The sequence below is a fragment of the Pezoporus occidentalis genome, unplaced genomic scaffold, assembly GCF_034315485.1.
Source record: "Pezoporus occidentalis ecotype Australia unplaced genomic scaffold, CSIRO_AGI_Poc_V1 ctg263, whole genome shotgun sequence".
Classification (NCBI taxonomy): domain Eukaryota; kingdom Metazoa; phylum Chordata; class Aves; order Psittaciformes; family Psittacidae; genus Pezoporus; species Pezoporus occidentalis.
Window position 1 is genome coordinate 568,264 of NW_026914534.1, and position 9,741 is coordinate 578,004.

Genomic DNA, 9,741 nt, shown 5'->3' on the forward strand with positions numbered 1-9,741 from the left:
TTGCTGTAGATAAACACAGTGTATTGGATGAGAATTATCCATTTTAAAAATGTTACTGGTTACGGCATATGATGGCATAGACTGTACAGGGCTTAAGAGGAATCATACAAATGGAACAGGACAGAGCCAACAGAGTCTAGCAGTGTCCACACCAAACAGCTTAAAGAGTGTCAGGGCACTGGGAGGGCTGGGAGCTCCCCAGCAAAATCCCACCATCCCATTCAGGGAGCAGGGCAGTCAGGAGGGCAGTGGGACCTCCATGGTGCAGCAGGACCCATGGCTGGTCAGGCCAGGGCTGTGGGGAACTGAAGAGTACCTGCTTCAGTGTCACTGAAGGACTAATGGCACTTGGAGGCTGAATTGGGGTCCTGGGACCTGGGCAGGGTGGAAGGAGACCCAGGAGATGCTGGGCAGGGACAGTCAGGGCTGGTAGTGTCCTTGGAGCCCTGAAAAGAAGTTGTAGAAGGAGGCTCAAGAAAAGAATTAATTCCTAGGAATTTGGAAACTGGCTCACTCTGAAGAGCCACTTAGATTTTCCACCTCAATTTGTGGCCTCTGGATCATGCAGTGTTAACATGTCTGGTGATTTAATTACCACTGTGTGAAGTAATTGAAAATTGCCGATTTTTCTCTGAATGTCCCTTTGTTAGTTTCTGGAGAGACACAAAGAAAAGGTATTCCTGACAGACCTCTTCTGATACATGTTACTTTAGACACTTTGAACAAGTCCCTTCTGACTAAATTTCACTTTCTGAAACCACTACCAAGCCCATACTCACAGGCAACCCTGTAAAACCCATTGTCAAAATCTGCCCTCACAGGAAAAAACACATTCACCTTATAACCCTCCTGCACCCTGCATCTCTCCACAGTCTGGGGGACTGTCAGGATGAAATCCCACACAAGAAAGCAGAAAGAGGACTCAGAAACACAAATCTTCCTCTGAAAGCCCTGGAAGACAAGAGACCCCTCAGAAAAGGACAAGGATGGTAGACAAGTACAGAATACCCAAGCACACAGTCAGGCTTGCTCTGCAAGGAAACTTGTCTCTGGCCAGCCCAGAAGAGATGTAGGGGAGAAGAAATCCTTTGCAGTGAGGGGCATTGAAGGCAGAAGCAGAGGTCACCTGAAGGAAAGCATCAAGGCATGACTCCAAGGCAAGGAAGAAGAGAAAAAATACATTCCACTAAGCACACATGCACAGCCAGGATGGAAGGAATCCTGTGCTGGGTAGTGACGGATAACCTCATGCCATGAGCAGTAAATGAAAGGGAGAGTGACTCCTTTTAAAAGGGGCAGTCAAGGGTGGAAGAGAAAATAATCAAATGTGCATCCTCACTTGCCTCAGTGGGTTAGGTAGAGGAGTGGAAGCTCTGTGACTACCAGACAAGTGACTTTACTGAAGAAATGTGTCCCATTTGCAAAATTGGAGGCTTGACCTTCCTTGTAGAGCATTTTCATATCTGCATATGCAGATCACCAGCTCTAGGTGGTGATTCTGATCATTATTTATTCTGCTTTCTGACAAAAGGAGTGTACAAGCACTTCCAGATGAAGTGTGATGCCATTTAATATTAATTTATGACAAGTAGTCACGTGCAGTCTTGACATTTGTTTTCCATGTGTAAGAAACTTGAGCCTTTGAATGTTTATGAGAAATGAGCACACACGCAAACAATGCTGACAGAAGATGATCTTCTTTAAAACCCATTTTCACTTCTTCTGCATTTCTCATTTGTCCTTATTCAGCACATTTAACCTGCAAACATTATCCTCAAAAGGTCACAGGAAACTTGGATCGTCAAATAAAGCTGAGGCGCTGCAAAGATGGTACTTAGTAACTCACACAGAATGAGACTGATATACATAGAGAGAAATTTTAAAGAGGTCTGACCATAGTCTGAGGTCTGGTAAGACAATCCTCCGCTCATCAGTGAGGACCCTCAGCTCTATCTCCACCATAAACTAGAAGACCAAGTTAAAAAGAGAAAGTCATAATAATTATCAAATGTAAACCAGCCTCACAGAACAGGTTCTTGTATCTGTACCTCCACACAGTCCATGTCAGCAAAGAGATACAAAACTCTTCAGTCTGGGTGACACAGCCTAAAACTCAGGACTGACTTACTCACTGAAGTGCCAGAGCTGTCAACAAACACATGTAGAGCAGCTGCAAGGCATAAAAGTCTATTTGTTCTGCAGACCTCTTGGATAAATCATTCTTGAGAGCGGTCCTCAGGATGACTGAGCTACAATACTGGTGGGTGACCACTCCAATACCTGCTATCTCTCTAATGATCTCAAATCCTTTAGCCTCAGGGGGAAGTAAGATAAATCTAATACACAGTCAGAGAGGAGACTCTCTCCTGGAGAGACAACTAAGTTCTTTAGAGAGTCCCATCCAGCAGTTCTTGTTCACAGAGATACTGAAAGGAAGAAAGGAGAAAGTCAGATGAACACCTTTTGTTCTTTCTTTGTAAGGACTGCTAAGCTACTTTGCATTATAGAGATGTTCCTTGTCAAGGGTAAATCCACAGTCATCGAATCTCTCTTAGAAATATCATGCATGGGTACTTATCACCTACTGTGTTAGACCTTGTCTAAGCTTGATCCCCTTAGTATCAAGCAAGCAAGTGTAGCATCCAGTCTGGCTGTGCTCTGGGTTCTGGTCACAGAAAAAATAGGGGAACTGAATCTTGAGGCTCTTTGTTTCCTCATCAGTTGTTTTAATGAAGCAGAATAATTCCATTACTCTATACAGAGGGGACAGGCTTTCTATCCTGTCCCTTTGAGGTCTGTTTTATTGTTCATAATTTGCAGTGATGATCTTGAAAAAGCTGGTACAGTTTGCAACCAGCTGGTATAGTTTACAACCAGGAACTCCTCAGAAAGGAGTGAGAATTACTTGCTTACGCAGACCACTCTCCCCATCATCGCATGCAAAAGGCCTGTAAGCTAATTTCCACTCTACCTTGTGTCCTCAGTCCATGTCGGTCTCGTGTTTGCAGTAAAGGAGTTTATTCAGGTTATTTGCATCCTTAAAATTCTAGCTACACCTTGGTATCCATTAACCCTGGTTGCCTTGGCTGCAAGGAGATGGCAGGGGCATTTCAGGGTCTTGTGCTAGCAAAAGAAACTGCATTAGAATGAAACAAGGAGGAGAACGTTGTGCTATACAAGACATCCAGGAAAGAAATTGTGCAGGATATTAGCAACATCCTGCAACACAAGCAGATTTCTAGGTATTCTTTCAGATACTGATAGTGTCTAAAATATCACAGGATGATGATGCTGTGACTGCTTTTGTACTTCAGCTTCCCCACCAGGAGACAGTTCACAAGGTGTTTACATTGAAAAGCAGGAAACAGCTGTCTGGAAGTTAGGATTTCACAGCAGCAATAGTCCATAGGACTGATCTAACCACCAAACAGAAGTGTGCACCAGAAGTGTTTGAAACACATAAGCAACTCTGGCTCACCCCTCAAAATCACCTTCCAGTTGGATAAAGGAAGACTCAGTTCAGAGAAAAGACGGGGTAACATACACCCTGCTGAGTTTGTCAGACACTAGACTTCTTTGAGGATATTGTTTCTCCTGCCCCATCCTGCATAGGCGTATCTTTTGCTTCTGAAGGCCTATGTTGATGGAACCTCAAGGACCTTTCTCTCTGGTGTACTACTTCAAGATACCTTTGCAGCAAATTACATGGCATCATTCAGCAAGAGATAAAGATCAGACAACCAGCTTGGGAGTGGGCTAGTAACATCATACTGCATGATTCCTAAAAAGAGCTCTAATAAGGGGGATAAGGGACTACCATTACAGCAATCTGACAATTTAGCGTTGCTATGCAACTCGAGTTGCGAACAGACTTTTGCAATTGCTTCTTATTTGTCCACTGAATAATCAGTGACAGTGTCTGGCAACCTTCCCCCTTCATCGCTTTACCTAAAGAAGCAAGAATTCATGTGCAGGTTTTGTGCCAAGGTGTCCTCTTCCAGCAGCCTGGGCAAACTGAGATGCAGACATCTATAATATTTTTTCCAATTTCTATGAGATTCCTATTGTGACACACACACACATAAACAGCTATGTACATTCACACACATTTCTCCTTTCCTCTGATTCATTGCACAACTTCCCCATTTTCTTCCTTTCCTACCCTAAGGTCATCGTATTGTCAAAGATGAGCACTGTCTTTGAAATCTTCCTTGACACCTCTTGTCATGCTAGTTCATGCTCTTTCCTAACTTTCTACTATCCCTTTCTCCTGACTTTTCTCAGACTCATAGAAAGTGGGGATAGATATGGCTATTTACTCTATATTGTTTTGTTCACCTGTCCTAACACTGCCTTGTCCTGTCTTGAAACTGTGATTGGTTTTAAAATCCTCCAGCGATGATGCCAGCAGCCCTTTCCTTGGGACTCTTGACACTGACAAAACTCAAGTGGTTAGGGAAGCTGAGCTGCTTGTCTCCCTGGCTGAAATCTGACTACTCCTAGTGACATCTCTTTGTGCCACCCTCAAAATCTCCCCCTTGCATGCTGGTATCTTCTTACCAACTCAATATCAAGGTGATTTCTATTCTGCATCACTATCAACCACTACTCATTCCCTATTACCCTTTTTTATCACTTCCCAGACAACCCTTGCAGTCCTCACTCAATTTATTGCTTTTCTCTGAATTCCTTTGCTTTCCACAATCTGTTTTGTGGTGTTGATTGTGTGATGTTTAATAGCCGCAGCACAGAGTTGGCTGCATTTCAGTGGTAGGAGGGGGAACACAGTGAACTGTGAACTGAAACTCCATATAATGTTGCTAGAGGAGAGAACAAGTAAAATCTTCAGAAAAACATCTTTGCAAATGTGTATCTGTGCAGGCATTGTGAAGATAGGGATTACGTTATGCAGAGAGGAAGAAGAACTGACTGACAGTAGAGATTTGCAGTCCATATTGATGCTTCACAATTGTGCATCTGTCTGCAGAACAGCTATGAAGCTCTTGAAGTCATTGCACTAAAATAAAATATAAGGAAAGATAAATCAATAACTTCACTCACCCTTTTACCACAGCTCAGAGGGTGGAGGAGGAGAGTGTTATAACAGCTCACACTAGTGAGAAAACTTTAATTGAAACAGTCTTCAACCAGAAAATACTATTTTGATAAAATCAACATTTTTCACAAAATTGTAAGTACAAATGAAAAATCCCTATGGAAAAGATGGCTCAAACAAAATTTTCAGTATTGAAAAGTTTGCCATAAAAAAAAAAAAAGGCAGATTTTTTTCAAATTAAAACACTAACTTTGAAAACAAGCTTATATTTTTATATCATATTCTATTCTTGGGGTTTTTTTACATTATCCAGTTAAAAACAAGAGACACTGATGTGTTCAATATCCTGCCATTAGTCTGGAATCGGGTTTCTAGGGTAATAAAAACAATTTGTCCCTAACTAGTACCGAGCACATTTCTTCAGAGTATAAAAATTTCAATGGTTTCAGTCAGCACATAATACTAAAGCTGGTACCAGTTTTGACAGAAAACTTGTTACTTCCTAAAAAAGTCACTTGTTTTGAAAATAAATTTAAAAAAAAAAACAAAACACCTGTACTAAATTATATAACAGAATATTTAATTCTGATATTCCCGGTATGCTATGTTACTGGTAGGATTGCATAACATGCCCTCATATGAGACTTGATTTGGCATAAGCTAACTCTGCATTACAACTGACATGTGAAACACTAACAAAATTTAACTAATTTTCAAAAGAAAACATCAGCTATTTTTCTAGAAGTACCTAATTGAAAGGTTCTTAATTTTCAGTTCTTAGGAAGACACTGAAAACAGTATTTTTATGAGCAACAAGAAGCTTTGAAATCATAAACTTTGAGATTTCTCTCAAAATGAACATTTCAAGTTTCATCTGGCTCTCACTTAACCTGTGATTCATTCTTTGTACGAACTTTAAATCTCCCTATTTGGAACATCTTTAAGATTGGAGGCCTTATTGAAATCAATCGTCACAAATAGAGCATGCACTTCATCTTAGCTGGTTCTACCAGCATTTGTTGCTAGATAAATCAGCTCATCAGTACTCACTTTCATCTCAATTTTTTTATATGCATTCATGGGGATCTCAAAATTATCTCATATATAAATATAAATGGATATATAAATGAGGATAAAATTAAATCAATCTTGCAACCCAACCACTCCCACGAACTAGGAAGGCTTCAATACTCCCACCGCAGCCCTGCTCACAAAATCCTGTTGCAGGTAGAACCTGGGGTGGAACAGATACTTCTCCTCCATTCCTCTGCTCATCTCATTCTGCACCTGCAAAGCTTAGACTTTCCTTTCCAGCATGAGAGCAGAAAGAAAAGAAAACGATCACGCTTCTGAAAGCACAAGTCTGCTTTTTCTGCCTCCAGCAGCTGCGGTAAAACCGCAGCCCAAGGCTCCCACCTAGTGTCTGCTGGCAAGCTCGGCACACCACCCCGGCTAAAAATGTGGGATGCCAGTAGGTGCCCTAAAGCTTACAGATAAGGAGCAAAGGCTTGGTTTGTTTTCGAGATGGGAATATTTTCTTATAATACAAAACCAAGTCTCGGCTAATTACGAACCACCCAAGCCTCGTATGCTGTCACCTAGAACTTAAAACACCAGATTCTGATTTATGTGTGGAAAATAAGCTTATCTTCCTTTTTATTTCTTTCTGTTATACAGACCGTGCTAAAATGTTAGGAGGGTGCAATACAAAAGAGGAGAAGAGAAGCTCGTTGGATTAGGTAGGACTGCTCTCCCATGCCCAAGGATGTCTTCCTAACCTTTCTCTGCAGTACTGCCTTTGCTCCATGGTCAGTCCCCAAGAAAACTGATGGACTTTCTACACTTCAATCCCTACTAACTGAGAGACACTTAAAAATTACGCTGGCTTCCAGAAGAGATACAGGCACTTTGCTTTGGATTATTATTTCCTCAAGGGCAGCTAAAGCATGTTGATAAGTTGCCAAAGCAGCAGGCTCACTGGCATCCTCATATACTGACCTGATAGGAAACTGTCCTCTACTTTCTCTGGTAAGTCCAGATTTTAAAAATCTCTAGTGCAAGTGTTTCCATGATGAACAGCTGTTCCTTCCCAGTTTTATAATGCCTCTCTTTTCTTCAGCTACCTTGGAGCAAGACTCCTTGCCTGCAGTCCCATGCTTTGGTTTATGGAGGCTAGAGTCTATGCTCTTCTTTCAAGACCTGTTATTAGTCATTTGGGCAAGTGGATGACTATATGCAGATCCACACATGTACCCATTCACAAGAAAACTGTTAAGATGAGCTCAGACCTTACAACATGGCCTCAGAGCTTTTTAGAATATGGAGTACACTTGGAAACTGGAGTCACTGAAAGCCATGAAAACTCTCCAAGTTATGAAAACTAAGCCAGGTGCACCAGCATCTCACTACCCCACTTCTTTTGCCCACAAAAGCTCATTTTCCTTCAGCTTCCCAGATGCCTAATCTTTTGATACGTACATAAAATTCAGGATATGTTTTCTGGAGTTTAAAACCCATTCTGAAGCAGTCTTTTTGCAATATAAAGATAAAAGGGAAAGGAGAAGCCACACGTTGCCCCTTGGGGATGATAAAGGCATCGTGCATACAGACACTTCGGCATCCTGCCAGCATAAGACCTCCAGTCTCCTCCCTGTGAGCTCCACCACTATACTGGTAGAAGCTATAGGGTGAAGACAGTATATTTTACTGACGTCACTAGCCAGCATTACTTAGAACAGGGCTAAGCACAAATGCAAAAAGAACTGCCTCCAAGCTATTCTATTTATATTCCTACCAGAGCTACCATTGGTACAGTCATCCTGCCGCTGAAATCCTGACCCTGTCGTTGCCAGTGTAGCCACAGACCAGAGAAGTTCATTTTGGATCGTTTCAGAATTTGGCATGTCTTAATACCAGCAAAAGCAGCACTGGAAGGGGGTGGAGTGTGCTATTTGCACAGGACCTGCGTCAGGATTGGCATTCAGTGAATAGCAAGACATATGAAAGCATTTTATCCCAATATAGAGAATAACGCATCTTCCTCTGCGTTGCTGGTGGTAACTTTGGCAGTCCAAGGAACAATGGTAATTGCCTGTTACTGTGGAAACAAGACCTCCAGAAATAACACTAATGAGCCAGCAGGGTCGTGGGAGAAACACAAGCATACTGTCTCCTGCAAACACACATGATTTGGCTGCACACAAGATGCACATGCCAGTCTGAGCCTGCAAACAGCTTAAGTGACCTGAAAAAAACTTCAGATAACTTTCAGAATCATTGCTCCCCCACCATACAGGGAAAATAAAAGAAGATGTAAACGTCAGTCACAGCGAAAAAAAAAGAAGTGGGTGTACTCATATAACAGGGGTTTGTTTACTGATAGCTCCTGTGGCAGGCCAGGAACTTCTCAAAAGCAAACAAATAGATAGGGTCACCACTTTGCTAATTATTGCACTCCCTCAAATAGTTTCTACTTACTATTTATTTATTAGCTACACTAAGAAGCTTCAGATGAAATCAAGGCACTCCTGCCACTAGCGCTTGTCACACATTATGCCCACACAAAAAGCAAAAGGACAAGAAGAAACACTATGTGTTGCCTACAGGCTAGGACCTCAGGCAGAAAGACATGTAATGACTCAACAGTGGTTATCTATCTCAGGAGTTAGTGGCAGAGCCAGTAGTTCACTAATAGCAACTTCACCCTACACAGCCTTTGTCCAGAGCTTTAATCATAAACTCCTCCTTTTTCCTGCAACCTAAAAGCCAGAAACAGAACATGGGCAAGCAGTAGGAAGCAGTTTGACACATAACATGGGAAATGAAAATCAGGTGTGGATCAAGAGGTTGACATGTCCTTCAAATAATATTGCATCGATACAGTATTGTGGGGGAGGGTTCTCTAAGGCTTTAGTAATCTTATTTTTGGAAGTGTTAACGCACATTTCTACCAGTTTTTTTCCCTTAAAAAATGCAAAAGAAAAAATCCACAATTTAAAAACTAACCTGTTTAAGGCCCCAAGTCACTCCCAGACATGTACAATAAAACAAAATAGAACTATAGAACTATGTGCATATTGAAGCCAGGAAATGAACAGCATATTCTCCACTGCTGAGCTGCCAGGATCCCACTTCAGGATTCCTGCATTTCCTCAGCAACAATGGGTGACACTGCAGACACTGGAGCAGAGAAGAGCAGAGCACGGGCCAGCAGCTCCAGGAGAGCCATGCTGACTTGGAGCTGCAGCTGGGGAAGGATGGAGCTAGTTGAATAAGGGAGGAAATTGCCCCAAACACTGCTCCTTTGAAGAAAGAAAATAAGAGTTTAAATGTGTATGGCCTCCCTCTGATCTGATTACGTGAGCAGCTGTCCAGTGTGTAAGAACCTCATATATGTTAAAGAAAAAGGGGAGAAATTAATCCAAATTTGGATAACCATTTCTGAGGTTGTGGCCACATATTTGCCTAGAGCACCCCGCCCCTCCAAATCTGGAAGGTTACCATGGTGACAAATTTCAGCTGTAGGTAAGAAGAAAACGTTTCTGTATGAAAGCCATTTTGTGGAAACATAAAACCCAAAGATTAAGCCACATTGTACCATTTATAAGGTTTGTTGCCATATATTCACAACTAGATGAGCCTTCTCATCTCAGTTAATCACAATGCAAATAAGCTGCTTTTATTTT

The 9,741-nt window shown here is 41.8% G+C and overlaps 1 long non-coding RNA gene across 2 annotated transcripts; it reads right to left on the reverse strand.

Annotated features, from left to right (window-relative positions):
* Window positions 1–1,681: 1,681 nt before the first annotated feature.
* On the reverse strand, window positions 1,682–5,518 carry LOC134166536 (uncharacterized). 2 transcript variants are annotated; one of them, XR_009965907.1, is made up of 3 exons: window positions 4,935–5,518; window positions 2,972–3,086; window positions 1,682–2,426 (listed from the first exon to the last, which is right to left on the reverse strand). It is a non-coding gene; the product is annotated as an uncharacterized LOC134166536 (long non-coding RNA). The 2 variants fall into 2 exon arrangements; XR_009965908.1 differs by lacking the exon at window positions 4,935–5,518 and adding an exon at window positions 3,949–4,249.
* Window positions 5,519–9,741: the final 4,223 nt, after the last annotated feature.